At 33.5% G+C, this 26,112-nt stretch overlaps 1 protein-coding gene across 3 annotated transcripts in view; it reads right to left on the reverse strand.

Moving 5' to 3' along the window:
• The window catches only part of LOC113515385 (protein GDAP2 homolog), a 110,754-nt gene that overhangs the window by 83,936 nt on the left and 706 nt on the right, over positions 1 to 26,112 (reverse strand). The window contains exon 1 of one of the 3 annotated variants that reach the window (XM_052897582.1): positions 18,233 to 18,401. The exons of 1 other annotated variant lie outside the window; for it this stretch is intronic. The gene's annotated coding sequence lies outside the window, so the exon portion shown is untranslated. Of the gene's footprint in view, positions 1 to 9,371; positions 9,402 to 18,232; positions 18,402 to 26,112 lie in introns of those variants that run through there. One more of the 3 variants, XM_052897583.1, reaches the window with a different exon arrangement.

The raw sequence follows: 26,112 nt of genomic DNA on the forward strand, positions 1-26,112 counted from the left end.
TTTTTTTGCTGGGTGAAAATGGTATGGTAATCCCGCCTGCGCTAACGGGATACGCTGGCGGAGCACCAGTGAAGGATGATCGATGAGAATGAAAACAGACGAATTGAATTAGAATTAGCCACTATGGTTTCCAGTGGGAACCGCGTGGAGGTCACCTGACAGGGTATATTGCTAGCTACTGATAGCTCGCATTACGAACAATCCCTTCCCCCCAAAGAAATATGTATTCGTACGAAATACCTAACAGAAACAACCAACGCTTGTCTATTAGATGTAAAAAGCCTACATTAACCTCCTGAGGTCAGAAGTCCTAATACTAGAACAAAATCACATTAATGTAAACGCCCAATTTTTAAAATAGCAATTTGGAGTCAACACCCACTGTACTAATACTAGAACAAAATATTTTTCGTCATCTGCCGCGTTTGAATTACGTGCCACGTTGTGTATTCAATATCGTTTAGTTTGTAAATATATTTGGCATTGTGGCAGTGCACTGCTTTCAATGGACAGGGAAATTTTTTTCGTTCTTCTGTCATTCTAAGTCGAAGCGGTGGCACGTACAACGATAAAAGGTTTGTTTAATTAATTTATATCTTTTAAATCTTTGTGTTATATTTACGACATTTTGTTTTTTTATCGGGAGAAAGGGATGCAGTTTATATAAACACTATTATTTTATCGTAATTTTGTCAATATCAATATGCTTTTTTGGTGATTATTTTTTTGTACTAATACTAGCACAATAAGCGTTTATATGGTTTTTAGTGAGTTTATTTCATGTTAATACTAGTACGCCGGGCATTTATACCTTTAATTATCTTCCTTCTAGTTAGTCTACGCCATTGTGCTGACACAGTATTCCCTTTCAAAGATAGTCAAATATTAGAGATACTACATCAATCAGATTTCGAAGACGACGAGGGAGATCCTTTTACAGGAGAGGATACTGGTAATGAGTACGTTCTAGATAGGAATGATGCAAGTGAAACCAGTACTAGCTCAGAATCAGAGTCTAAGAGCCCACCACCAATTCTGAAAAGTAGTGGAGGACGAGATCGATCGCGCATGCGTGCCCGTAGTCATTCACATTACAGCAGAAGATGTGATCGCACTCCGCAATTTACTAGCGCTCACGGTGGCAGCAGTTCAGATAATCAGTTTACATGGGCTGTAGAGAATTTCACAAAAAACCTTCCTATGCTTTTTGAGCCATCGTACTCGATACAAGACAGAACAATTTTTTCAAAATTAGACTATTTTGCTCAATACTTTGATGATGAGCTAATAGATATGATCGTAGATAAAACTAATCAAACAGCCGTTTATAAAACAGGAAAGAGTCTGGTAATAACAAATGGCGAGTTAAAAGTTTTCATAATCAAGTACAACTTGATTATGGCATGTATTGGATACCCAGTAATAAGGATGTACTTATTGGGAATTGAATTATTATATTATATCAGGTGTTTAAATTTCCATTTTCTATAGGACTTCAGGTTATATGTAGCATCCCAATGTGATAAATATAGAACAAAATATTTTGGAGTCTTTTTTTTCTGTCGGGCAAGCCTAAATCAATATTAAAGTATCCCTAAAATATTACACCTTTATCTGTTGTGGTTACCAAGATATGAACAATTTTTGGTCTGGGCGTTTAGGACTTAATTAATTTGTTCTAATATTAGGACACTGGGTCTTCCTTGGATGTACCCACTTTAAAACCGGGCCGCAGGAGGTTATTATCTTATATATATCTACTGGTTAGTAAGTATTAACATGTTTGGTAATGTTATGTTATAACCGACGCCAACCTGAGAACATTTCAAGGCTATTACTTGATTATTAGCATCAAAGATTGACGCATTACTTGACCTATGAACCAAACATATTCAGTGGACTCTAATGACTAAAAAGTACTAAAAAGCTAATACATTTGAAGCTAATAGTAAAATTATAGGTAAAACTATAACCGTATACGCATCTCGAAAAAAATATTGAAAAGATTTGGATGAAGTTCGACTTGATGATAATGTGGTAATTTTGCTTCGTACAGTACAGTGGGTTCAATCGTTACAAGATAATACAGTAGCCAGCTTATTGTTATTCTACAGGATATACGGTGGAGTGTGCGCAGGAGTTGCACAATTTGATCTTACGATTTGCCTTTTACAATCAAACTATACGTCGATCATTACGGATTCATATTTACGTCGTAGAAATTCAACAGATCTGCTGCACGAAGCTATTCGCCTTTTCGTTTCTACTCGTAATGCGAACAGCTAAGAAATGGTATGCCCTGGGACTTTGCAAAACATCATCATGTGGGGTAAGATCAAGTGCAAGCCCAACTTGTAATAAAAAAAATATAAGACCTCATCATTGATCATAGGCAGTTCTCACATACCAATGATTAATTTGTAATTAATCAATTACCAAGTACACATTATATTTCAATGTAAGAACAACCGGATTGACTTGCGTGTATTTTTGTTAAGAACGCTTGACTAGTTTCGGGTCCATTCAGAATCCTTAAGTCATGAGCGGCCGTGATGCGTGCGTGCAGCAGGCTGAAACGCGCAGTCGGGCGCGACAAAATTACACGTAATTCAATCCGGTTGTTCTTACATTAAAATTACCGTCTTAACTTACAAATGTAATAAAATTGTATTTAGATGAGTTTTGTACTTAAGAATAACTTATAATTAAGTAAAACGGATATGATGTGGATTGTAAGATCAATAGAGGCCAAGACTATAATATAATTTCTGTCTCTCTGTCTGTATGTCTATTCTGGCATCATGTAAAAACTACTGCACAGATTTGAATGCGGTTTTTACAGCTATTTCTGAAGGTTCAACTTAAAATCATTTTGCTGCGCAATTTAGAAGTTGTAACAGATCTGCAAAATTCACGCGTAAGAAATTGTAGACAAAAGTTAATTACAAATAAATATTTATATTGTCACTAATTGATGCTATGTTTTTTATCACCGTTCAGAAGAATGCAGACTTATTTGTATCCGAGTGAATTTATTAGCTACTCTGTAAAGTGGAATGAAAAGACCGTACGAGTATGTCTAAATTAGTACCAGTTCTCCTTGACAAAGGACTACATCCGTTTCTGGCGGTGGAATTGTGGAAAATGTTTCCATTTAAATAAAGATTGTTCTTATCTTATCAATATTAATTTTACGTGATACATTATCTTAGGTAAATTGCATGCTTCTTAGTTATACCAGAGCTGATAGTTGATTGAAAATACATAAGTACATAAACCGTATGTCATTGCTCCGTATTTGTGTTGCATACACAAGACAATAGGTTACAATTGTATTCAATATGTTCTTTAATATTATTCTCTATATTATTCATTGTGTATAGGTATACATTTTTAATCGTTATTTTCTTTACCTTTCCCAATAATGAAGTACCGTGTTCGTGATTCACCATTCATCCCAAAGTTTTTTTTTTATGGGTGAAAATGGCATGGTAACCCCGCCTGCGCTGACGGGATACGCTGGCGGAGCACCAGTGAAGGGTGATAGATGAGAATGAAAACAGGTCAGTTAGCTCATCATGATGAATTTATCAGGAATTAACCATGATAGTTTCCAGGGGGAACCGCGAGGAGGTCGATCTGGTTGGGTATATTGCTAGCAATGGGATTCTCAGTCTCCATTACTAACAATCCCTTTCCCCCCTTATCCCAAAGGTTGTCTGGTAGAGAATGCTACTAGCATTAAGTTCGCCTTTTGTACCATATTTTCTTTTATTTATTTACTTAAAGTTAATTAGGTAAATAAATAAATAAAAAATCCTTTATCACCAAACTCGGTTGATTTATTTTATAAAAGGACTCTGAATAAAAATAGATAGGTCATAACGTTAAGTGGGATCACTTTAACACCGTGTTACATGCTTATTCGAATACGTTGCAATATCTTACAAAATCATTTTATTTATATCATTATTATATTTCTAGATACATCTCATATAAGGATTTTAATTATAGATTTATCTAATTTGTAAAGATTTTTTTTAATGATTTAAGTTTTAATTCTGAAAAAAAAAAAACTTCATTATGACAAAATTAATAAATAATATCACTCGAAACTCTATCGATTGAAAAAGGACTTATCACAAAGATTTCGCAAAATACAAAAAAATGAACATCTTTCTTTTTCATCATCATATCAGCTTTGTCCACTGCTGAAAATAAGCCTTCCTCCTAGGGGGGATTTGCCAGTAGTTGCCACGCTTGGCAGGCGGATTGGCAACTACAGTTAGGCGTTGAAAATGTTTTAGGAGGGACGCTGCTGCCCATCCCTCGTCCTCCCTTAGTCGGCTCTTACGACAACCACGGGAAAGGAAGAGGTGGCCTATTTAATGCCGGGACCACACGGAAATCATTATTTTTAATATCATTCAATTGGTGGTAAGTATTTAATATCATTCAAGTGATGGTAATTTAAGATTAATAAATATACTATATTTTAGTACCTCTAATCTTATTAATACGTTAACTCAAAGTTCTATAGGTCATATTGTGACATATAAAGATGCTCAAGGTATTATGCGTGCGTGCAAAAGTGAGCACGATAGGTGACGTGACAGGGCCAACGGTAAAGGAAAATACGAGTATATTGACGTAAAAATAATGGGATAAACGCAAGACGACGATGACGATTGTGGTGCACAAAGAAAAACTTCCAATGCCATTAGTTTCGTTACGAAAAAGAAAAACAAGGAAACATCCGCTGAACATAATTTGCCTGCGCTTATTTAAAACGACGACGGCGTAATTGTAAACGCATTTTTTTATAGCTCCATTTTACATGTAAGCTGATATAATTTTTTGTAGACTGTAATTTGCTTTTAACATGCGTGGCGCTTTTTGTTGCTTGTTTGTAAATTATTTTTGTTCTTATAATCATGAATCAGAGGGAATAGAATACTTCTGAGTAATAACAGTAAGAAGCAAGAGATGTATGAAAGAGTAAAACGTCTTTGGCACTAAGTTCTTTCTATCTACCCCGCAAGGGAATTGGCGTAAACTTAGGTAATTTGTAAATCTTACTTTGAGTTGTTTAAGGAAGAAGAAATACAATTAGCATCTCATAATCCAACAAACAATTGATTGCAACATTATAATAGACTAGCCTTAATTAAGAAATGGGATATGAATTTTTTTTTATACAACTTAGAATAACAAACAAGCTGACGGCCCACCTGATGGAAAGTGGTAACCGTCGCCTATAGACATGAGCAGTACCATGGACATAACAGAGTATACTGTTTCGCCCATAATATCTCCCATGCGTTGCCATCCCTCAGGACTCAGGTGTTATTCTTCTGTACCCTGTAAATTCATTGCCAAATGCAAAAGTACCAGTCCCTATCAGGTCTAGTAACTAGTTATGAGGCTGTCAGATCCCTTTACTAGCTTCTAGAAACAATAACAAACAACAATGCAAGGCAGGTAATGGATGTAACCGCCGTTTATAGGCACGCCGCATGTGCTATCAATGATGTTTATTCCATCACGGTTTGATGGTATATATGCCCTTGTAAATACACTTCATGACCTCAGCTATACGACATATATAGTACATATAGTTTTATTTTTAAGAATATATATATATATATATATATATATATATATATATATATATATATATATATATATATATATATATATATATATATATATATATATATATATATATATATATATATATATATATATATATATATATATATATATATATATATATTAGGCCCCGGCGTAGAATAGGCCGGCCCTTCCTTTCGCGTGGGTGTTGTAACAAGCGACTAAAAGAGCTTATAGTGGAGGGATGGGCAGCAGCATCCCTCTTAAAATATCACTTAAGGTCAAGTTGCGGTTACCAACCCGCCTGCCAAGCGTGGCAATTACTGACAAAACCTCCTTTATGGGGGAGACTATATTCATTATATATGTATCGTGTATATAAGGGTACGTTTGCCTCGGGTAACAAGCGGACACGTCACAAAGGGCCCCGTGCGCCACTGCTCAACTAAACAGCTGTTTTTCTAACAGCTGTAACTTTCCAACAACTTTGAATATTGGAAAATCACTTTTATCAGCACATTCTAAACATATCTAAAAATCAATTGTTTATGCAAAATGCAGTTATAAAAATATTTTTTATTGCAACTCATCACACGAGGTGATTAATAATAAATAATAAAACAATGTAAATAAATAATAATTAAAATTATAAAAATTATATTAATAGAATTATTTATTTATTTATTTAAAGGAATACCAACAGCATATTGCATTATAACATATATAACAAATATTAAATATAATACAATATTAATGCACATGCCTATTATAGGTATTCACAGCATTTACTTTAACATAGTTATACAGTGCGAGAAAATGAAGCAACAATTATAATGAATTAAATAACACTAGACTACAATAATAAAAATAATTTTCAATAATATTCAATAGAATTTTGCAATGTTACATTGATGCATGCATGAACAGTGATGCAACCGTATAGTGTCAGCGACGGTGATGGAGACGGTTTAATATTTCGTCATCACCATTTCAAACTGTATCTATCCATTGCTCGATATAGGCCTTCCCTAATATCTTCCAACATGTGTAATCCTCCACTTTTCGCACTGGTGGCCTCACATTATTCCTATCACCAGAGTTTATGCCAATAAGTTGTTACGATGGACAAGCGGATTGTTTTAATATATTTATAATATTAATCGTTAAGTGTCCATTGCAAAACATAGGCCTTCCCTACAAAGACAGTTTTGCCAGTAGTTGCCACGCTTGACAGGCGGGTTGGCAACTGCAGTTAATCTTTGGTGATATTTTAAAAGGGTCACTACTGCCCATCGCTTGACCATTAAGTCCTCCTAGTCGCCTTTTACGACACCCATGGACAAGAAAGGAATGGCCCATTCTATACCGGGACCGCACGGCGAACGATTTAATATATATTTCTCATGAATTATATAAATGGATCAGGGTCACATTTAAAATCGATACATTGAAATTTTATGTTAGTGGAACAACGTGCTTGCCCTTTGAAGGTCATAATATTTATTATTTACCTAAATCAAGCAACATATATTAAACTTTATAATTTCCCGTTTCATTTGAAAATACCCACTACCGGATAGCTTCCTTCAATGACCTATTTATAAAGCATATGAAGCAGTTAAATTGTAAGGCCTATTAATCCGATATAGGTTTGTAGTGTGGTGTACCGTCAACACACTTGGAAGGCTTCGGACATGGTCAGAGGAAGCCCTGCTAGATTTATAATATCCAATTTCTGCATTGCACTATTTGATTATTAACATTTCATTGTTATCTGCTCCTAGGTCTAAGATATTGAATTATTCTGTTGCACAAGGTAGGATCCATTTTAACTTCATGTTATGGATAGATAAAAGTAACTACGATTTAGACCAAAGTTTTCGTTTTGGGCCGTTATGATCAAACAAGCACCCTGAATCATACATCGCCTTCATTTGATTTTGAAGCCAATTTTGAATGCCGAAAATAAACAGACTTTTAGTGGTCAGACAAACTTTGAAATCACTTGAAAATGTGCATGAGAGTAAATGAGGAAATTCTAATGAATACTTTTTAGACTGAACTTTATAGAGCAGTAATAAATAAAATAGGTAAGTATCTGTTAATAGGCGACGTAACGGTATCACAAAGCGATGCACTTCACGGGCCAGTGGGCTGGCACAACGGGCACACTAATTAGTTCCCGCCTATAGCTTGCAATCATCAAATGATGGTGAGGTTGTACGATAGGCTCGCACTACATCCTGATCCTATATATTCTCTGCTTTTATTATCTACCAATGTTTTATTAGTATCACATTACAAAAAAGATACTGCAGTAATATAAAATATATATATATATATATATATATATATATATATATATATATATATATATATATATATATATATATATATATATATATATATATATATATATATATATATATGAATATTTCATTATATAGGATGATAATGTTTCAGTGCGACTGAAACATTATCATGCTTCTTCCAATGGTGCATTATCTTTCATTAGATAAACGTTTTAAGTAGTAAGAGCATTAAATGGAGGAAATACAAAAAACGCGTTCTTTCTCAGTTTCAGTTATAACTTGCGGTATTATAAGTAAATTTCTAGCTAGGTATTACGACCAGACTAAGGTGTATTCAATATCTTGAAACATAATCAACGTGGGAATGTGAAAGGACTTGTTGCAAATGATGCCTAGCGGTTGCGGCGGGCGAAACTTCTTGTTAATTTGTAATATTCACTGCGGATTTATTGCAAGCGGTGAAGTGATTTATTTGTTTGTATTTGTATTAATGAGTCATGTAAGAATATGAAGAATTTAAAAAGTATGACTCAAGTTAATCGATATAACTGAGAAGATAATAAACTAAATACCATATATGCACATCAAGTTATGAACAAAGAAACTTAACATATATTTTTCTTATAATTGTTATATAGAGTTACAATGGCAGTGAATAAAAGTAATTTATTGTGCACAATATTTTTTTGTTATTATTACAGACATTTACTATTATTGAGAAAGAAGACATTGCAAAATCGTTACTAATATACTTCTTTTATGCAACTTAGAATGGCAAACAAGCTAACGGCTCAACTGATGGAAAGTGGTAACCGTCGCCTATAGGCATGAGCAGTACCATGGACATAACAGAGTATACTGTTTCGCTCATGATACCCCCATTATAGGGTACTTCTCATTGACCCACAATCATGAAATTTGACAATAAACAATGTTGTACACCGCAAGTAAATAGAAAAAAAACTTGAAATCCGCAAATTTGTAGTTACATCACAACAATTGTACGTACAGTGCACGAGTTTGACTCATACTTGATTGGTTTTTCTTTAACAATTTATAATGAAAAACAAGCTAAGGTCTGAGCTTGATTTGTCACAAAATGTGATGATAAGCTGATAACCCACCTAAGGGAAAGTGGTATTCCTCTCCAATAGACAATACAGCACTATGGACAAACAATACATAGTAACGCCCATGCTTGGATATACCGTAATTTTACTGTTATAACCCACGCTTCAAACGGAAACACATCTATAGAAGTACAGCTATTCGGCAGCAATGAAGTGAAACTGATGACACCATAGACCCTCTTAATATACATATACAGAATATTAGAACAATTGACATAACCTTCAAGAAAAAAGCATATTCCTTTTTAAAAGGCCGGCAGCACACCTGCAATGCCGTAGGTGTTGTGGGTGACCATGGGCGGCGGTAGTCACTTACCATTAGGTGAGCCGCATGCTCGTTTGCCCCCTGTGTTGTAAAAAAAAAAATTGAATTTATCTTTACTGCAATTTCTTTATAGGGACTCAATAATTATCTTCATCATCATCATCAAATCTTCATTGTTCACTACTGAACACAGTTCTTTCACTTGGGGGTATCCACTAGTAGTACCATACTTGGCAGACGAGTTGGCAACTGCAGTTAGACTTTGGTGATGTTTTGAGTGAGACGCTGCTGCTCATCCCTCGACTATTAAATTCCCTTAGTTGCCTCTTACGACACCGACCGGAAAGTCCATTCTATACCGGGACCACACGGCATATATCCTTTATCAATAATTACATCCTTTATGTAATACAAGCAGATTTAAAGAAATCTTTTCATGTTAAAGACTGTTTGTACAGCGATTACAATTTTGATATATATTCTATGAAAACAAAAAATATTTGAAGACAGAAATTATTAAATTGACAAAGTTGATAAAGTACGGTTTTGTTACAAAACTAGTTTTCGAGGTTACGCGTAATTGTTACGTGGGCGGAGACCTCTTCGTCTCTCTTCGTCACAACAAATGAACCTGACTCATCAAGAGTCACTATCAGTCGATTTGTTTAAAAGCCAGTACGTATATTTAAACATGGTAATTGAGTTTAGTAATTTCCTTTTATCTTTTCCAGTACTTGACGACCTTGGTGATGTAGCGGTTTGACAACCTACCATCGATAGTTGGTGTTTGATCTTCAAAGAAAATAAACATTCGTAATGTCTGTATGTGTTGAGGGTTTATCAGTTGACTAATGCCTGAAGTAGGTATTAGCTCTGTTTTGTTTGGTACTACATGAACTGTATGATATGTTAGAAAAAAAAAAACTCTACATCTTATTTCTTAGATTCGTTGTCAGCCAAGCTTGATTTGATTAAAAAAAAATAATCTTGAAGCAAAACCAATGTGTCGTACTGTACCGCTAAACTGGTAATCTCACTTAAAGTATTAATATTAACAAACACAGTTAGTTTTTTGTAAAGAGCTGATAACCCGGTTTGCTAGGGGGGAGAGGGATTGTTAGTTAGCAATGCACCCTCTGTCAGGTCGACCTCCCCTGGAAACCATCGTGTTCAACTCTTGTTGAATTCGTCACGATGGGCCAACTTACTTTCATCCACCCCTATCACGACTCATTGGTGCCACGCCAGCGTATACTGATAACTTTCAAATCAAATCAAATCATTTATTGCACGAATATGGGTACATACATTAGATGAAAATAATAATTACATGTCCATTATTCCATATTCTACCATATCGGCATGTACAACTTTAAACGGGGTTACCACCCTATTATCACCCATAAAATTCCCGTTTGCTACATACATTTGTTTGTTTGGTGTACATTGACGGACTACTAGTAAGAGATGATAAATAAGATTCCATGCTCACTTTATGACTTATTACAACAATAGTAGCTAATATATATGTATATTCCTTTATATTAATATATCTATTATTTATTTTGTATAAATATACATTATTAATTGTTATTTTTTTTACCTATTTCAATAATGAAGTACCGCGTTCGTGATTCTCCGTTCATCCCAAACGTTGATTGGTAAAAAATGCTACTAATATTAAATCCGCCTTCTGTACATTATTTTATTTTGGTCAATAAAGTTATTTAAATAAATAAATAAAAATGATAGATGAGAAGGAAGTCAGGTCAGTTGGCCCATTGTGATATGGTTTCCAAGGGAGACAGGTACAGGTCGACATGACGTGAGGAATGAGGAATATACGGTGCTAGCGTGTGATCATAAAGTAATCAAGGTACATCAGGACAAAAGCTTTTTACAGTTTTTGTAAAAGGCCAAAAGGGCGTGAGTTTATAATGACAAAATAATCAGTAAATTACATACGTACAGTAAAAATACATTACAGGTAATCTGTACATTCGAACAGGTTAAAGTAAACAAGATAATATATGAATCGGTAAATGTCCACAAAGTGTTTCTCTGTTAACGTGAGTATAGTTTACTCTGTTCTTTTTGCGAAAAATCTAATGCGAAATTAAAATGTATGTACATTGAATAACATACATATACTTAGATTGCAAATTAAAAAAAAATTTTTTGATACTATAATAAAATTAGAACTAGACGATATCTTGCCGTGTGTGCCCCGGCATAGAATGGTCCGCCCCTTCCTTTCCCGTGGGTGTCGTAAGAGGCGAATAAGAGGGCGAGGGATAGGCAGCAGCGTACCTCTTACATCTCTAAAAGCTTAACTACTGGCAAAACTCCTCTTATGGGGAAGGCTTATTTTCAGCAGTGGACAGTTAACGGCTGAAATAATAATAATGGATGTCTTAACATGGGAGATAATTTAAGAAAAAAAAAAAAAAACGAGTATCTCTTAACAAAAGAGCAGTCGATGTCAAAACAGTAACTTTTAGAAATTTTGTCCATCCGTTTGTATGTTTATTCCGTCATCACGTAAAAACTACTGCACTGAATTGTATGTTGTTATCACAGTCGTGTACTTGAAGGTTTAAATTTGGTGCATGTTTTACCTTGATACACCATATAAAACTAGCATTTAATTGGTTTTCCTATTTCTAACATGGAAAAAACTATTAATGTAATGATAATTTAAGATTAATACAATAAGAAAATCGATGCATTCTTGTCAGAAAAGGATCTATTATGTAATTTTTATGCTCCAGGGCTTCTCTGCAAGTTTGCTAACGAGAAGCAATTTCTCCGGTATCTTTCGTTTCCTTGGATATTTCTAAGAAACCTCATTATTACACGAATATACACACACACATAACAGATGTTTTACGTAGTACGTAAAATTTTAAATTTATCACATAGATTTTGTTACAATTGACAAATCAGGCACTTCTGCGGTTTCTAGGAAAACGTTTCTACTCTCAAAGTTTTCATATTTCACGTTTTATAAAAATTCATCACTTTACATAGAATTTTATTGTGTATTAAAGTTTAAATAAATAAAAAAAAAAATAAGTAGACAACGAGAATTTAAATTAAATTTTATTTTATTTGTATTAATATATAAAAAAATCTTTAGAAAACCGTGACATAATGTAAAAATATTATATTTGTATTAGAACTTCTAGTTTAGTAGTATGGTGTTTTTAATGGGAAATAATGGAATGATTCCTCCGCCTGTGTTATTGGTTTACGCCGGCGGAGCATGAGTGAGTGATGGTTAAGTGACGATGAAGTAGCAGTAGGTCAGTTATCCCACCATGACGAATTCAACAAAAATTAGCCACGATGGTTTCCAGGAGGAACTACGTAACAGGTCGAACTGATAGGGTATATTGCTAGCAATGGGGCTGTTAAACCCCATTATTAACAATCCCTTTCGTCTTAGTAGTATAGTGTTTACACCATATAGTTTGACCTACTTGGAACAATATTACGTATATGTATTACACAGTCCGGTAATGGACATCAACACTCGATGTACAGGCCAACAATTAAGTAATCAATGCTAACCACGTATCAAACTCGCTGCGACTATCCATCGTCGATTTTAAACTTTGGGGCCGGGTCATCAACATTTTAAAGGTTATGTAAAGAAGTAGTTTTACATACAAATTTATTAAAAAAAAATTATAACAATGAATTTATTTGCTTTTGATTTTCACGATATATACATAAATTAATATATATCTGATGGTATTTTATAAAAATAGCAGACAATATTTTTATAATATTTATCTTTTCACTCACGTGTACATTGCAGTTTCAGTTGGAAAAGGAAACGACCACAGACAAGAAAGCACACACTGTCATAAAAAAAACTACAAGAGTTGCCACCTATAAATAATATTAATAATATTTTTGGACCCTTAGTGAAACACAATACTCCAACAATATCAATACGATTGTTTGAAATATATTATTATTCATTACAATTGATACAGTACAAATATAGCGAGCAGCATAAAACAAAAATTGATTAAAATACGAGAATTTTCTTATACATAAAGCATAAAAATTTAAAACTATTTATACTATATCAGAGAGAGACTTTGTACAAAAGTCATCTGCTTTGGTCCCTCTGTCACATTCGTGTTTCTGTCGTGAATCAGTTGTTGCATGGCTGTGTTTCGGTTTGAAGGGTGCGATATGGCAGTAAAATTACAAAGTACAGAGGAATAACATCTGTGTCCTCAGGAATGGCAACGCATGAGCGGTATCACTTTGTTATGTTTATATCCATGGTTCATGTCTGTAGGCGACTGTTACTTCCCATCAAGTGGGCTGTCAGCTTATTTGCCATTCTAAGTTACATAAAAAAACATGTTTTCATTGTAAAAAAAAATTACAATACGATTTTCCTGTAGTGTTCATTGAAAAATTTTATTTTTTTACATAAACACAATTCACAATATACTCATGACGCATAACTATGTGGTACTTGGAAACAGCGAAAAATACGTACAAACATTAATCGTAAACCGGTCTGCGTACAAGTATCATCACAGAACACTCGACACAACCAATCATCAAGCAAATCCGATTAAAATTTATAATAAAATACATAAACATAAGCAAACTACAAGTTACTTGGCGACTTGAGTACTACTCTTGGTACACGTATTACGTTATAATTTAATTTGAAATTAAGAATACGCGTATATATATAGTAAATGACAAGTCTTCTAATATTATAAATGTAAAGAGAGTTACTTGTTAAAAAAAATATATTACTTGACCGTAACAACATTTCAGTGTTACCATAAAGTGTTTCAAGTCTCAATATTCTCCTTGTATACATAGGTTTTTGTCTTTAGTTGCCTCTTAGGATGAGAAAAAGTGTAAATTTTTTTTTATCAGAAATACTCATTTTAGAAAGCAGAAAACTTTTGCTCAAATTGCAAAAAATACGCATTCCTAATAATACTAAACATGAAAGTATTTGTTACTTTTTAGCAAGATAACGGTTTAACCAACCACTATGAATTTCGGTATATTGTTACTGGTAATGTTAAAAAGAGAATAATTTTTGACATTACGAAAAGAAATAACAGACACAGAAGGGGGGAAAGGGACTGTTAGTAACGGAGACTGAGTGTCTGAGAATCCCATTGCTAGCAATATAACCAACCAGGTCAATCTCCTCGCGGTTCTCCCTGGAAACTATCATGGTTAATTCCTGATGAATTCATTACGATGGGCTAACTGGCCTGTTTTCATTCTCATCTATCACCCTTCACTGGTGCTCCGCAATCGTATACCGTTAGCGCAGACGGGGGTACCATACCATTTTTACCCATAAAAAAAAACAAACAGAAGATGGAACGCTTTAATTTTACATTTTATCAATTGTTGTTGCAAGTTTTGTAGAAAACGCAAAGTACTTGTGATAAAACACACCTACCCACCTTCAGCAACCGGTTACGATTTACAAAGACACTTTCGTTTCGCTGCTAACCGATTAAAGAAACTACCACACCATCTATAACATGGCCAATGACATATCACATTGATTTTAAATAAAACTCACTAAAGTTACTTTCCATTTACAGACGCACATACATCACTGCACTATGATGCAGGTTATACAAGATTTAACAATAAAAGTTTTGTATAATTGTGAATCATTTATCTGAGCAATGAAAATCAATGAGCAATGAGAATACATTCAATGAATCAGCATTAATTCGTTCATTTGGCGGCTTGACTTATAGTTAAAACTAATATAAAAATCATGAATAAAATTTGAAAATAAAAAAAATAAAAGTAATGGAAGAGAACACTTTTAGAGTTAAGCTCGCCTTTGTATAATACATTTGGTTACCTCTGTCATATTTTTTTTTTGTTTATAAACAAGCTGACGGCCCACCTGATGGAAAGCGGTAACCTGTCGCCTATAGACATGAGCAGTACCATGTACATAACAGAGTATACTGTTTCGCCAATGATACCCCCATGCGTTGCTATTCCTGAGGAATCAAGTGTTATATTATTCCTCTGTGCCCTGTAAATTTGCTGCCATATCCTACCCTTCAAACCGAAACACAGCCATGCAAACAGAACTGCTTTACGGTTAAAACACGAATGGGACAAAGGTACCCAAGCAAACGATTTTTGTACAAAGTCTCCCTCTGGTAAATATTATTAGTATTATTAGTGTGTACAATAATAATAACTAGACAAAAAAGGTAAAGAACGAGGAAGTCTTGAAAAGGGTTAATGAAAAACGAACATTAATAAAAACAATAGACAAAAGAAGAGGAAAATGCTGGGCCATTTTATACGATATGACGATTTTTTAAAGAGCATAGTAGAAGGAAAAATAGAAGGCAAAAGAGGAAGAGGAAGACCGAGGACACGAGACAGATAAAAGAAACACTAGGCGTCATGTCGTATAGGGAGGTCAAGGATATGGCCTGAGATAGAGCTGGCTGGAAGAAGATGCATGAATTACTTGCATCGACAAGAGGAAACTTAAAGGAAAAGAAGACAATAATAATAATAATAAATAATAGCAATAATAATTTTTATTTGTATATACCCATAGTTTATATTCATTACTCTAATTTAAATTAATTAAAATTATACAAACATTAATTAATAAAACACCAAATTAAAATAATTTTATTATAAATTCTTTGGACATCAGATACACAGTGTGAAATACTGAATTAATAATAGGATTACATTTTTCTATTAATCTTTCATGAAATTTTACTTTACAGTTACGTAAAATAGCAAAGAAATCATTAATTCTGTTCTAACAATCAAGTATAAATAAATAAACGAAATTTGAAGTAATGCAATTCCAAATAGACGGGTAAAATGTTAGATCTTTTATTTTGAATAATATAAGTATATATAATTTAAAATAAAAGAATTGACGTTTTGCATTTGGCATTCCATTGTTTCTGCCTACCCTAATGGGATACAGGCGTAACAGATATGGATATTATATAGAATAAAGGAATTGTATATTAAAAATAAAATAACGCGCTTATCATTTTAATCTTATTATCAATGTATTACTCTAAAGATTCCAATAACAATGTTTTGTATTTATATGTAAAGATCATTTGGAGAGGATGGATGAAAGAAGAATTACGAAAGAGATTTATCGAGCAAGAATGAATGGAGATGTCGGTAGGGGCCGCCCTAGACGGACGTATGTCGACCAAATAGGCGACGTGCTGAAGAAGGGACAAATTAAAAGTACCCGTAACCGGCGAGCGTATATGACAAGACTGATGAATGTGGAAGAAGCGAAAGAGGTTTGTTTGAATCGAAGCATTTGGCGTTCCATTGTTTCTGCCTACCCTAATGGGAGACAGGCGTGACAGATATGTATGTATGTAAATATGTAAAGATACATTTTTCGTTAGAGAGTACACATGGAGAAACTCTTTTTTTATACGTGGATAACCTGTAACAGTAACTGTAATTAATGTCGTCGTTTGTGATATAAAATTTTGAACATAATCGGTACATAGTGCAAAGAAGGGATATTTTTTTTTATTTTGATACCAGCTTATACCCGAGACTTCGGGTGAAATTAATTAAAAACTAATAGGAACCTAGATAAAAAAGATAAAAACATGTAAGTAAAAACTATATCTTTTTGCATCGTATATAGTATGTGTATACCTAATTTCGTAATGACTGGTTAAGTCGTTAAGGAGCTTTAATGTAACAAACAAACCAACTTACTTTCACATTTATAGTATTCTACATATCATCATATAAGCCAGTTGGTATGCTTGGCAGGCGGATTGGCAACCGCAGTTATGTTTTAGATATATTTCAAAAGGGACGCTGCTGGTCCATCCTTTGCCTTCTCTTAATCGCCTCTTACGACATCCACAGGAAAGGAAGGCCTATTCTATACCGGGACCGCACGGCCAATTTATAGTATTAGTAAGGTTTAATTATAAAAATATACAATTTTACAGTTAAAATATTAATAGTAAAAATGAATTTTAATTCGGACAAAAAGAACGTTTCCAACGTAAATAATGGCATTGTCACACCGGTTAGGTGACGTCATATTCGTTAAACTAATTTAAATTCATTATGATAAAACACAGCGTTTATGTAATTAGAAAATCGTTTAATAATACAGTTTACTAATTAACTGTAAATTTAAACTTATAATCGATTTCAAGAGAATCATAGATATCAATGCAATCCTCGGAAACAAGCAGAGCCAATGAATTACAATATAAAAAGAAGAAATGATAATTAAACTGTGTAATCATCCAGTCGCAAAAAAAAAATGTAATTAATTCTAATTGTATTCTCATGTATTATAATTTCTAAATAAACATTAAGTAGGACAAAATGACGAGGACGATTCTGAATTAAACTCAAGTGTAAATCATAAAATTAAAATAAAAAATCTATCCATAAAATAACATTAATATCTTGTATTATATTATAGGTATTCCAATTTTTTAAAAAATAATGTATTACATTATAATTCATGTCGCGTGTCTGCATGATCAAAATGCTAACAGTACGTCGGATGTAACTGACGAACTAACCGTACCTGAGTGATGAATTACACCTTCGAATAATTTATTACACGTGCCTACCAGTAATATATACTTAGCTTTTCATTCACAAAAATTTCGTATCGATGGAAACAAAGAAATATAATTCGGCGGAGACTAAAATAAAACGGAAAATAATGACCGAGCAACAATAATATACCATGCAAAAACATGATCGTCACGCTTGGCTGATGAATTCTTATATCTCAAATATTTTTTCTTCGATACAAAAACTAGGCCTTCAATGGACGAAGAACTGGTTTTAAGAAAATATAGGAATTATAAATGTAAAGCTCTTCGTACCAAACGTGATATCCAGGATGGAAAATGCACTACACTTCCTTTAGAATTAACAGAATATCAGCGTCTCACTCACACACGAGCTTTAAAGTTTATTGACACGGAAAAGTTAACTGAACCTGGTCACACAATGCGCGATACGTCCGCTCTTCGCAAAGGTAGAGTCGGGACTAATGATGATGAAGAGACCAAGATCAAACTCAAATAGTTGTTGTCGTATTACAAGAATATGCACTTTATTAAAGCAAACTTAGTGTTTAATTTAGCATGTAAAATACTTATAAGAATTATGTACTTATATTAGTCCAAGCAATGTAGTCAACCAACGCTTTGGCAAACTAACTTAACTTACCTGATAAGTTATTGTACAATATCAATGGAAGTCTATTTCTATTATTTTTGGACGGGCAATTATAGAGATAATTTAATGAAAAACGAGCAATGTTTTTACTTTTTAAATTGTACCGTTCGCATTTTAAGTATTTAAACGACTATGTGTGAGATCACAGCAATAAATTGACATCACCCTAGTGGCTTCTCTTTTAACGGACATGTTTATAAACAGATTATAAATGGTAAATCTATTGGCCTTCTAATAAATCTAATAGTAATCACACATCAGTTGTGTAATTCGGTGATTTAAGATCTAAAGTTTAAGAAGTGTCTGAATAAATGTGAGATGAAGTAACAACTTCATAAACATAACAATGTTTTGTTTTGCTCGTAATTATTATTTTGTTTTCATAAGGATAATGATTTGAGATAACATTTTATTGTCTCTAGCACATAAGGATATATTCATGATAACTTTATGGCGTATTGCGCGCACTTTATGTTATTTAAAAAAAAAAAAAAAAAAACAAACGATGTGCCGTCAAGAATGTAGGAGGAATTGGGAGTAAACTAACCTCGGAAGGCACCAAATAAAAATGGATAAATTTTGTCTTTGCTGTACGATAATGTTAAAAAACACATTTTAAAAGTATTTTTATAACAATAGTTGTGTAATAAAAAGCCAAAATATTTATAGAGTCGACCTAAATAATCTTAATATTGTCGCAAATAAATATTCATGTTTACTTCTTATATTAAAATTATCTTACTGATAAAATTAATTATTCATATTTAAACGAAACGTTGAAATTACCGTGTCGCTTGAAACAATAATAGGTATCCGAAGTCATTACGTGTTAGTTAATATTACGTACATTTTGTTATTTATTATACATCCTTTTTATTTCGACTTATTTTTATATCGTCTATAGTTAAGTTGGACTTTATTGGGGTAAAGCTTAATTTTATTCTGGGTATTACCAGACTGATATTTTACTATTGTGGATCAAAATCTATATCTATAGACATACAATTACAGGTTCTAAATTCAAATCTTTTCAATGTGACGTGTTTCTAAGACCTGTACTCGTTGATGGGTGGGTATGTATTGTCACGATGGAAGTAACACCTTTGCGGGGCAAAATGCAAGGATGTTTCTATTTTACCCTGTCTAGTGTTCTAAGTTCAGACAAGACAAGGACTTTTTATATAACAAAACAACAACATTTCGTATGTTATCAGACTAGAAATTTTCTCGATTTTCTCGAAAGGTGACTGGATTATCATGATTTTTTCAGTACAATTTCATAGTAATAAATACGTAGATATTAATTGAAACCGACAATAAAATAAAAAAAAAAGTAACCAATGAATCATGCAACACGTAATACACACACACATGCACACAGTAAAACACGCACATTTTAATTACTTCTTGATGATAACATAAAAATACGTAATACGGACGTAAAAACATGTAGTTACGACTTGAGAAAAATTTTGGGCCTTCAACAGTACTAGTTGAAAATATTAGTCGACTGTCAATATGCTTGCGTGGCGTGGTATACAGAGTATTTTTTTATGCAACTTATAATGGGTAAACAATGACTTTTCCTTCTTTGTGTAGGTTTGTATATTGCGCTTTCGATAAATATGCTCATGCACATAATTTTCAATGCTACATTTAGTACGTTAATGTAAATATTTTGATGTATTATCGCCATTACAGGTATGTAAATGAGATTTTAAGACGTCTAGTTTTAAATAAGAATCTTGCTGGTTTCTTTGTGTCGAACAGTCGTCGAATGATTTCACTTATGTACAGTTGTGAATTCACGATTGTTAATCTGAGATTTTGTCATACAAATAGTTATTTAATTGGGATAAAATAGACATAAAAGAATCTTTACAAAAACTGTGAAATTAGTGAACAGTTCACGAACAAAATAATAATTAATTTAGGATTATCCTTCAATTCTAAATTGGCTAAAAACGAACGTAAATACATGCTATATTTTATGCACATATAGTCCAGGGAACTATCTGGGGTGTATTGTACTCGTATAGCTGAAAAGAACATGCAAAAGCTGCAAAATATGATGCAAAAGATGCAAAATGCTCCACATGTCTTTTAAGATAACTACAAGTCTCGAGTCCATCAAAAAACAATGTTCGATGCCATTTCTATTTTGGCAGGCTTTAACACAGTGCTCCATTCACCATATGTTCCAATTTGTATAAAAATATTCCAATAATTGGTAAACCTTTGCAGCTAGCATAGAAAGGCCAGTGAAGATGCGAAAAGGTATTGTTAGTAACAGGGCCTAAATCATAAGACTCAAGACATAAGGCTAGAAATATTCTGTTAATGCGAAATCATCGTGGTTAATTCTTGGTGAATTTGTCACGATGACCCAAGTGACCTGGTTTCATCCCTGTCTGTCACCAACCATTCACTGGTAACTCGTTAACGTACGATAGCGAAAGGCGGGGTCACCATTCGATTTTCATCTCATTAAAAAAAAAGGTCATTGTTATGCAAACAAGACTAAAACAGCATTGAACCGTAAATCTGTTTGAAGCTACCATTTCCCGGTCGTCAATGAATGAAGTAGTGAGCTAAAAATATCCAGGGATTAAACTGAATGGGGCACGCCCCCTCCACCCTTGCGGGTTTCAATTAGGGCACTGTGTCAGATGTAACGTCACGGCTGACGTCATAAACGCATCCCAGGTGAATCTCGCTAAGTAGGTCACGGAAGCATTTTTTGCAGATTCCGCGCAAGATAGCTCGACTTTAAATGACGTGCTCAAAACTCTGGTGGCGGTAAGTGTAACCTAAGGGGAAAGTACTTTTCGCATTAATAGAAATGTGAAGGTAAGGATGGAAATAAAGTTTCTGTGATTTCGAAATATGAAATTATATAGCTACATGAGAGATTAGTTGAATGTCGAATTTCAGTCGGATTTTTTCATTATTATTATTTCAACTGTCCACTGTTGGACATAAACCGTCCTCGTAAGAGGAGTTTGGTCAGTTGTTGCTACGTTTGGAAGGCGGGTTGGCAAACTCAGTTAGGTTTTTAGAGATCTTTTAAGAGGGACGCTGCTGCCCATCCCTCGCCCTCCCTTAGTCGGTTCTTATGACACCCACGAGAAAAAAGGGGTAGCCCATTCTATGCCAGGGCACACACAGCAAATATAAATTAGAAATTAATAAAATAATATTAGTTAACTTCAATACATATTTTTATAACGACAAATGTTTTGTAATATATTAATTAGTTTACTGATAACTTCGTAATTTTCATAAATTTACTATCTTTTTGTTGTGGCTTCTCCTTCAATTTTGCATATTTGAAAAACTTGTTTTTTTTATTTACATTTTAGCAATAAGATAGGTTTTATTTTAATAATTATGTTAACAGATCCTAAATGGCAGTATACAATACGGTTTCAGAAATGTTTTCTCCCACGAACACTCAAGTTATGGAATGAGCTCCCTGCCGAGGTTTTCACAAGAGACTACAGCATGGGGTTCAAAAGGGGGTAAACACGTTTCTTCGGGGGGAAAGGGATTGTTAGTAATGAGGTCTAATAGCCCTATTGCTAGCAATGGACCCTATCAGGTCGACCTCCACGTGTTTCCCCCTGGAAATCATCATGGTTAATGCTTGTCGAATTCATCATGGTGGGCTAACTGACCTGTATTCATTCTCACCTATCATCGTCCACTGGTGCCTCGTCGGTGAATACTGATAGCGCGGGTGGGGTTACCATTCCATTTTCATCTATTAAAAAAAAATAGGTTTCTTCAGGGTCGGTAACGCGCGCCTAATACCTCTGGTATTGCAGGTGTTCATAGGTTTCGGTAAGCGCTTAACATCAGGTGGGTCGTATGCTTGTTTGTCACCTCAGTGGTGTAAAAAAGATCCCTTGAAATATTACTCATATTTTAAATTCCTGAATGCAGTCTTCTGAAATGACACTTCGAGAATAACATACATTTGCGATATGAATGAATACAGTTTTAAAGCAGCTGCTAAATTTAAATCTCATATTTATGAAAAATTACGTCGTTCGTCTGTTTTATTCGTTATGTACTTTTACCTGTGTCTTTGTCCGGGTGATCGGGATATGTTTACTGATTGAGATAAAGGAGGGTTTGCCAGTAGTTGCCATGCTTGGCTAGCAGGCAACTGCAGATAGACTTTGGTGGTAGAATGACACTGCTACTCATCCTTGGACCATTAAGTTCCTTTACGGTACCCACGGGAAAGGAAGGGGTTGTTTTATGCGTGAAAATTGCATGGTCACCCCATCTGCGCTATCGGTATACACTAGCGGGGTACCAGTGAGCGGTGATAGGTGAGGATGAAAAGGCAAGTCAGTTAGCCCATTGTGACGAATTCAATGATAAATTGGTCACGATAGTTTCCAGGGGGAACTCGCGTGGAGGTCGACCTGATAGGGTATATTGATAGCATTGGGGACTAAACTCCCCATTATTAACAATGTTTTCCCCCCGGAAAGGAAGGGGTGGCCTATGCCATGACCACACGGCATTGCAGTATATTTTAATGTTCACGTCTATAGGCGAAAGTGGTAACGTATCAGGTGAGCCTTCAGCTTATTTGCAATTCTCTGTTACATGACAAATCTAGAATTAAAAGAAATAGTTCACTGCCATTCTGATTTGTATAAAAAAAGCTTTTTTGACGTCAGCTAAAATGAGGTGCATCTTGCACGGAGAAATGACTGCGGCGTATAAAAGCGGCGCTAGTAAAGGCGGGGTTACATTATGCTGCTTTCATCATCTCCGCGATGAGACTGAAATTGAGATCTCGAACAAAGGGATGCTGTTTTGCGTGCAAATGTGAAGGGAAAGCTAAGAAACTACCACACATCACATACCTATCTTTTACTAAAACTTTGGCTAGTTTTGGTTTGTTTGAAGTTTGAAAGCTGAGATAAGACCCTTTTTTTAATGGATAATAATGGAATAGTAAACCCGCCTGCACTATTGGTATACGCTGGCGGGGCACCAGTACCTCCATTAATTTAAAGGAAAAACGCCTTAGTTCGAGGAGTTCCCATTTCTGTCCTTACATTGAGGAGTCATAGTACAAGCAAAAAAAGCACTAAAAATATTATTTCTAATTTTGTATCTTTGTTCCGAAATCACACAAAAAGAACTGCACTAAATTGGATGCAGTTTTCACAGTTGTGTTGCTGAAGGTGTAACTTGATGCATATTTTTATCACTTCTAGATGACGTAACAAAAATATATCTACTTCATTGATTTTTCTATTCCTAAAATCCATGCGAACGAAGCTATTAGCAAGGATGATAGTTAAGTTGTGTTAAGTGGGTGGGAAATGTTACTTTTCAGTGACGACAGTACAAATAGGGCATGTTCATTTAGAATTCAAAGGCGTAATTAAATATAGGTATTTTTTTCTATAATTGCCCCCTTGACTATTAATATCTTTGCTGTAATAAAATATAGTAAAATTTTAGTAACTAAAGTTTTCTTATAGATTATAGGATGAAATACAATTAATTTGTTATTGTTTACGGTCCAGAATGTTGTTCTTATTTTATTTACTAGTTGTATCCCATAACTTTGGTTATATACACTAGGATAAAAATTGTCTTTAGTATTACCTAGGATTTATGTACCATATATTATTTAAATTAACAATTAATGTCAACATACAGAACTTGGGGGAAGAGCATAGCTAGTAATGGGAACATTGATAACAATATGGCAATTAGATCAACCTTCAAGAGGTTCCCCTGGGATTTCTGGTAAATTTGTCCTGAGGCTAATTTTGTTTGTTTATTTATTTATTACATTACATCTGCTGGATGAGCTTTACAGTCTTCCAATATGCTCGCCCAGGAATTATTAATTATTATTAATTTTTATCATCATCTATCATTACCCAACATTACCCAATAGTGCAGACGAAGTTAAAATTCTATTTACATTTATTAAATAATACTTAGTTAAAGATTGTGTCCCACAGAAAAAACAGACTTCAATTGTGACAAAATTTTGATTTAATAACTAATCTGCAGAACCAATTTTTTTATAAAAGTTCTATGGGATCAATCTGTAAGTCTGTCTTTTAGATAAAAAAAGAATTTTTCAAATCGGTTTAGAGCTGATGGAGTTATAAGAACACAAAAATAAAAAAAATACAAAAAATTGACAACCTCCTTCTTTTTTAAAGTCAGTAGAAAAACATACTGAACTTGGATAAAGTACTTTATCCTATAGAAGCATAGTATCTTAGTTTTAAGAAACAGTAATGTATGATGGTTACCATAGGCTGTGTTCTGTAATGTTAAGGTCACTGTTCAACTTCAAAAGCTACCACTTTTCATGTTGTTTTGGTTATCAGCTGGTTTACAATAAAAAAATATCAATACAATAAACTTAAATGACATTCATAGTATTTTATAACTATTTGAAATATCTAATAATGAAAGACATCATAAAAAACCTATCTACTTTACACTGTATCATTTTCAAGTTATGTGTTTAATTAGTTAATTGAAAATTAATTAAACAGATTTCATACACATTGTTTTTTATATTAGAAATTATGTATGTTTGACATTTATATATTCAGAAAGTAAGTCTGAATGTCACAGTAATCAAAATTCCCAACTCTATCAAGTTTCTGTAGTAAATATTTCATTTCAGTGCGGCCTGCTGACACAGTTAGCTTATAAAACCATGTCACTGTCAATGATATAGACATATATTGTAACCTGTGTGATTACACTGTACAGAAATACAAATGGTTGGACAATCAATTGTTGACAGTCAATATTATCACTATTGATAGGATAATACCTTTGGGGAGTGTTCAAACTAATTTCATAAGGTCTACATTATCATAATGAAAGAAAATTACTAGATAAAACTATGACCTATTTATTTGTATTTGTTTTGTACTATTTCTTTTTTTTTATTGTTCACAAAAAGATACATATATTTTAATATTATGCTACATAATTATATTTTTTCATCTAATTTAGAAATTTATTTTAAAAATTATAGGAGTAGTAAAGTTTCTTGACCACTCCTTGCAATTTATTTCTATAAATGGTAACTTGGTTTACTTTCTACAAATATAGTTACATTTGTATTGAGTGCAAATATATGATCACAGGTACCAAAAGGGTGATACTAACCCCAATGGGTGCTGTTTTTTACCATATTTCAGATAAATTACTACAGATTTGAACTTTTACAGTGGATCCTGATACAAATGTGACTATTGTTGTGTATTTTTAAAATTTACAACAATGAAATGTTGACAATTTTTATTCTAAAGGGGCAATGATCCAGAAAATGTTGAGAACTTATATAAAAGTGATAACTATTATACATGAATGTTTAGTATAGATAAAAAAAAAATATCAAACATATATTTTTGAATTTTAAATTTCTAAAGGATTAAAAAATACAGGTAAAAACAAAATGCTATAATGTTTCATTAGCCAAATTTAAGTTTAAACTTAATAATTACAC

The sequence above is a fragment of the Galleria mellonella genome, unplaced genomic scaffold, assembly GCF_026898425.1.
Source record: "Galleria mellonella isolate WM207_F2 unplaced genomic scaffold, CSIRO_AGI_GalMel_v1 utg37, whole genome shotgun sequence".
Classification (NCBI taxonomy): domain Eukaryota; kingdom Metazoa; phylum Arthropoda; class Insecta; order Lepidoptera; family Pyralidae; genus Galleria; species Galleria mellonella.